The following is a 6,385-nucleotide window of genomic DNA, read 5'->3' as shown; positions in this document are numbered from 1 at the left end:
ACAGAGGAGAAAAGGGGCTCCGCGGGAAGAGGATTGTACCGTGAGAGAAGCAAGGAGGTCAACCTCTTTCAAATATACAACATGGATTCTGGCAATGCAATGTAGTTGGACTCTCATGTCGATCCGAATGATTTGATTTCATCTTGCCGGATATCTGAGATTAGAATGATCCGTACATGTCATTCGATTCAGTTCTAAATAATCAGGAATCCTATCTCCTTTTTGATTTTTACCAGAAAAATATGAACTAAAAAATTTGTGTCTCACTTGATTATTAGTTACTGAGGGGTTAGCAATATATATTGGCTTGACAGAAAAAGAATAAGCGTTCATTTGATCTTGATCCTTGTGGATCAAACAAGGGCCTAGACTGTATCTCCAGGGCTCCCCTAATAATATCCATAAATGACTTGTTTTTGGTAAGAGATGAATATTACCATATGTAAATTCAGGTGCATGGTACGCATCAGTATTCCAGTGCATTTTGCCTTCTGAGTCAGAATAAATATGTTTTCGAACCTTCTCTTTCAAATTCAAAGTGGAGGTTCTTACTCGAATCTCAGCAATCACTTGTTTAGATTCTACATATTGATCGTTTTGAACTAAAAGAAAACTTTTGGGCGGAATACACACATTGTGTATAATATCTTCACTCTCAATAGTTACATACAAGTCTCTAGAACATAGAAAAGCAGGATGTCCATGACGTGTACGTGTCGGATGAACCAAATCCTCGTTGAATTTTATTTTTCCATTAGAAGGGGCTCACACATGTTCTGCAGTACCCCCTGTAAATACTCCGCCGGTATGAAAAGTTCTTAATGTTAATTGAGTGCCCGGTTCTCAAATATATTGACCTGCAATAATACCTACGACTTCTCCCAATTCGACCAGGTCGTCATGAGCTGGACTCCGGCCATAACATAATTGACAAATCCAAGATGTACTCCTACAAGTAAAGGGGGTTCGAATAGAGAGAGAATCTTGTGAAGCTGAGATGTACAATCTGAGGGATTCAGGTCTTTTTCAATTGAATCACTAGTCTACTTATTCTCACACGAACGATTACTTTAGGGGAAGACAACAGTTTCTGTTTTCTTCATATTCAAGACCAATACGTTGTTGTATACCCGCAGATATTTCTCTTTCTAACCAAACAATTACTAGTACACCTATTGTGATTCCTAATACAAGAGTAAAAATAGGAATAAGCATCCATATGATCCCATATACCTCTTTTAAGGATTCCAATATAGAAAAAGAATTGATAGCTTGTACTTCTGTTGTATTAATTATCATTTTAACGATCAACTTCTCCCATAATGATATCTATACTACCTAGTATCCTCATAATATCAGCCAATTTCATTCTTTTAACTAACCGAGGAAGAATTTGTAAATTAATAAACCCCGGTGGGCGAATTTTATAGCGCCAAGGAAAACACCCTTATCTCCTATCAGAAAATTCCCAATTCTCCCTTTGGTGCTTCGACTCTCACATAAAGTTCTTGCTTCGACAATTCAAAAGTCGGAGAAGGTTTTTTACTAATAAATCGATAGTCAAACTCATTCCCCATCCCGTCTGGAGAATGATATGATTGACCGAGAGTACTTATGAAACCCGGCACTGAACTAAGGGTTTGATCTGCGGCCTCCTGAACTGTTCGCATCGCTCTCTTCGGTTCAAGCGAAGGCTATAATTACAGTTCAGATCGACTTCCTAGCGTACAGAATACGGAATGGATTCCAAAGCCCCTCTGTTTTAGCTTAGACTAACGGCACCGATTCCTAGTGCTATAACAGAAACTGCCCTTAACGCGCAAATAAAAGCCCTCACAACACTCGATACCTGCTCCCGCTTATTGATTAGGGTGAGTCACTCAAGTCCCTTGTCACTCGTCCCTCTTTTACGTTTACGAAAATACCGGGCTTTATGCTTTTTTTGGAAACTAAACTAAAGTAGCTCGTCAACCTAAAAACAGAGGACTTCCCTCACTACGAAAGCTGTCCCATGGATGGCGTACTGATATATCTCCTATTCGTTATGGATCCAGCTGAAAAAGCCCTTTGCTTTATATTAGCGCTAACGCGCCCCTACAATTGAAAAGACATTCTAGCACTCCTTTTATAATATAAGAAATTGCATGGCTTCGGTTGGTCACTTGCGGGAAATGAAGTCTTTGATGCGCGAGAAGGTGCCTTCGCAAGGCTTGCTTGAAAGTCCCAACTGAAAGGACGGTTAATAATTAGTAGTTGGCTCGGCTCTCCCTGCCTGCGCTTTGGTTCTCATGCCTCGTTTTGTTGACGTCGTGCGTAGGATAAATGATTTGCACCGGATAAGCATTTGTTACATTCGCGAAATACGGGCTTTTGTAAAAGTTTTCACACCGCCGGCAAATTCAACCATTTCCCCAACTTGAATCTCATTCAACCCATAAACACGTGCAATCCCATCTCCAACTGAGACCACTCGACCAATCTCATCCACTTGAAAATTCGTGTAAAAGTTGCTAATTCTACTTTCTAATAGAGTCGTTAGTTCAGCAGCTCTCGGAGAGAATTCCATGATTCTATTTATTTTGGGCTATATATAAGGAGGAATACCGCTTTCAATTTCAAAGAGCTCTATTTCCGCCTAAGATCTATTCTTATAGATCAGATTCGAGCTTGTACTACTAGAACTAGGAGTTGAGATAGCGCGGAACACCAACACAATCCTTTGTTAAATGTCTGCGAGCTCCTTCTTCTTTCGTGAAAGCATACGAGTCGTTATGTTAAGCATCTAATCCTAGTCTTTATATTATCTGTGTTAGAGGACTTAGATGTCCCTCATGTTGAACAGTCTGAGATCAAGTTGTTAGGACCTGAGTCGCTATGCGAACACTTAACACAAGACTGAAATCAAGCTAGAGTGGTTTATGAATCAGTCATCAAGGATCTTAGCCAAACGGTGATCGGCTACGTAAGCACTTTGGGCGCAGGTTTCTCGATCGGACTTGACGAATTGTCATAAAGACATCACTCTGCTTTATATATATATAATAAAATTGGATTCTAAAATAAGATTCAATTAATTAGAAGCATTTGCAGTTTTCAGTTCGTTTGTCATCATCTAAAAGAAAAAGAAAAGAGAAAACTAAAGTCATTTTGAAACACAAAACAGCTATAAGTAGAAGTTCTTACATAAGTTTTCATTTTCTGCACTAAACTTATGTAAGAACTAGTAGAAAGAAAGTAATTTTGAACTAAATAAGGCAGCATTGATAGACCGTTGAATGATAATGCTTGAGTGGGAATCGTCTTAGCAACTGGCTATAGACATGACTAAAAGCCGCCGGGAGAGGAGAGACAATCTTTCATGAGAGAGGGACGAGCGAGTGAGAGATTGGGAAAAAATGAATCTGCGACCATTAGGTTAAAAGCCCAATTGGTATCAAAGCAGGAGACTGTGTAATCCATACACATCTCTTCTGTTGAACAATATCTTAGGGTTTTTCCGCTTTGATTGATATTGCTAGAGCTGTCATTCTCTATTGACGTAGTTCTTTAAATCGATCTTACCCTAACGTTATTTACAAGTCTGATCTTAAGCAGGTTTTTGAACAAAAATCGTCATGTCAATGGATGATTCTTAGTCAAACCCCATCAATATCTCCAACAGCATTGGATCGACGACAAGGATTTCTATTTTGTACACTCAAGATTATGAGGTCTGGACTCATCACTTTGAAGACTACATGATTGGTTTAGAAGACAATGGATACTTGATCTAGGATGCGATAACAGTTGGTCCATTCGCTTATTCAAGCACTTCAAGAATTGTCAAAACTCAAAAGGAGTATAATCAACTCGTTAATGATGTAAAATACATTCCCCAAGACGAGAAAGAGAAGGTTCAGTGCAACATTAAAGCTTTAAGGATGATTAGGTTTTCTTTACAATCGGACACGTTTCGATTGGTGAGTTCATGCACAACAGCAAAGGAGATATGGGACTGGTTGAAGGAACTATATTCTACGGATGAAGATCTTGAGCATTCCATCCAAACTTTGTTGCTCTCAGAATTTGGTGACTTCAAGCAGAAGCCTGAGGAGAAGCTTATTCAAGCTTTTGATCGCTTTAATCATCTCCTTAGTAAGATGATAAAGCATGGGATAGAAAGGAAAGTTATTGAATAAAAGGTCACATTTATGAATGGCCTTAGAACCGAATGGATGGTTGTGGTGTCCACTGTGAAGGCACACGAACAATTAAAGGCTTACTCTCTTACAAAGCTAGTAGGAATATTAAAGTCACATGAAAGTGCAGTATCTAAAGAAACGAACATGGTTTCTAGCATGGGGTCATTAGCTCTAATCTCCAAAGGAAAGAATGTTGCTGAAGAAGAAGAAGATTTAGATCTTTCTGAGTATGATCTAACAAGTGAAGATTTTGCTTTAATGGTGTCTAATCCCAAGAATTTCATCAAAACAAGATTCCCAGCCAACAAGTGTTGGAATAGTGTCTAAGGCTGCAACTATATTAGGCAAGTATTTGACCCGGTTGTGCATGGTCCTTTTGGGTTGCCTTCACCATAGCAACTTGATAGGATGATTTATTAAGAGAGAGTAAATATTATTACTATATTATGAGAATAATATAAAGAATAATATATTGTTATTTGATTAATATAAGTCATAGAATTAATTGGAATTAATTTGGTGACTTAAAGAGATTAATTAAATAAAGGGGTATAAACTGTCAATTGTTTGATAGTTATGCTTTAGACTATAAATCCTTATAGATATATAGTGGATGGATTCTAGAAGCTAGGATAGCTTCAAAATCGTCCAATGACTTATCTATGGAAAGGATTTGGATAGCCTTAAGAGAAGATTATCCAATTAGGGTTTAGGTTGTAACCCTTAAGGAGTCTACAAGTATAAATAGACCCCATAGCCAAGGCAAATCGGCACCTCACCTAAAGTAAGAGAACCCTGGCCGATTTCCTCCCCTCTCCTCTCTCCTAAATCATCTTTCTTGCTATTGGTGTTTGTAAGCCATTAGAGGAGTGACAGTTGTGACTCTAGAAGCTCCAAGACTGCAAGATCAACAAGGAATTCAAAGGTATGGTTCTAGATTTGTTTCTATGTTGTTATTTAACCCAATTATCCATTAGAAGTCTTGGATTCAAAGCATGTTTAATTAGAAAGCCTAGATCCAAGCATTAGGGTTTTGCATGCGCACATAGGAAAGTTCTTATGGCTAAAACACATCAGTGGTATCAGAGCCTAGCTTGGTTTTCATTAAATTGTTGCTTGATTAACTGAAACAAACTTGCAAATTTTGATTTTTTGGTTTCTGAGTCATGGACTCGGCGAGTTCCAAAGTGGACTCGACGAGTAGGCCTGACTCGGCGAGTCCCTTTGTGCACTCGGCGAGTCCAGGCGTCAGGAATGGCCAGATTCGAGATTTTTTCATAATTATCTTATGGAAACTTACCTTAATCATATTAGATCAACCCTAATCCGATTTTTTGATATATATATGACTATTATCTTGATCTAATTAAAGATATTTATCAACTAATAAAATATTTAATTTCCTTATATGATAATTAATTAATTATTTTGATTATTTTGGTAATTATCTTAAAAAGAAATCTTGAATAAAATCAAATATAGATAATTAGGATATTAATTGCTAATTGGAATTATTTGTTATTTGATCCTCCATGTTTTAAATGTTTAAAACTTGTCCTCAAGTTTTGAAATTTATATCTTGTGATTAAAAGTTTTAATTTAAACAATTTAAATTTCAAACCCTAGATTTTAAAAGGTTTAAAATACAACCCTATACTAATATGATATTACTAGAATAATATATATGTATAACTAAATGCTAGTCTTACCGTTAGTAGGCCTCATTCACGAAGCCGATCTATAAGGTGGGTATAAGGTTGCCGCCTATAAAATGGCGCTTAATGGGTGTACACTTACACCCACCGCTTGCTTGATTGGTGGAGGGTCGTTAGCCGAACGGGTAGGATAGGGCAACCTCATCCTCTCATTAAAAGTATAATAAGTAATACAAAGTAACTACACATATTTTAAAATTTCCCAATCTTAGTTACTTTAGGAAAAGTGAATTGATGCAATCCCATGAAATTACACTTTGCACCCTTTCTAAGAAGTTAGTGGAGCGTGTGTGGTTTACCGGCACACTAATTGGTTCTAAGCAAAGGTGGTAAAAGGTGATTCATTGTTTATCATAGTTCGATGGAGCGTGTGTGGTTTACCGGCACGTCGAATAGGTGATCGTTACAATGAAGGCACCATGTGAATTTGCATGGTAATTCACACCCGCTTTGTGATCCTCGGTATCCCAGTCACAAACAAGAGGGGCA

The sequence above is a fragment of the Lactuca serriola genome, chromosome 1, assembly GCF_051521515.1.
Source record: "Lactuca serriola cultivar US96UC23 chromosome 1, Lser_US96UC23_V15, whole genome shotgun sequence".
In the NCBI taxonomy this organism is placed as follows: domain Eukaryota; kingdom Viridiplantae; phylum Streptophyta; class Magnoliopsida; order Asterales; family Asteraceae; genus Lactuca; species Lactuca serriola.
Note: the sequence above shows the minus strand (reverse complement) of the source record.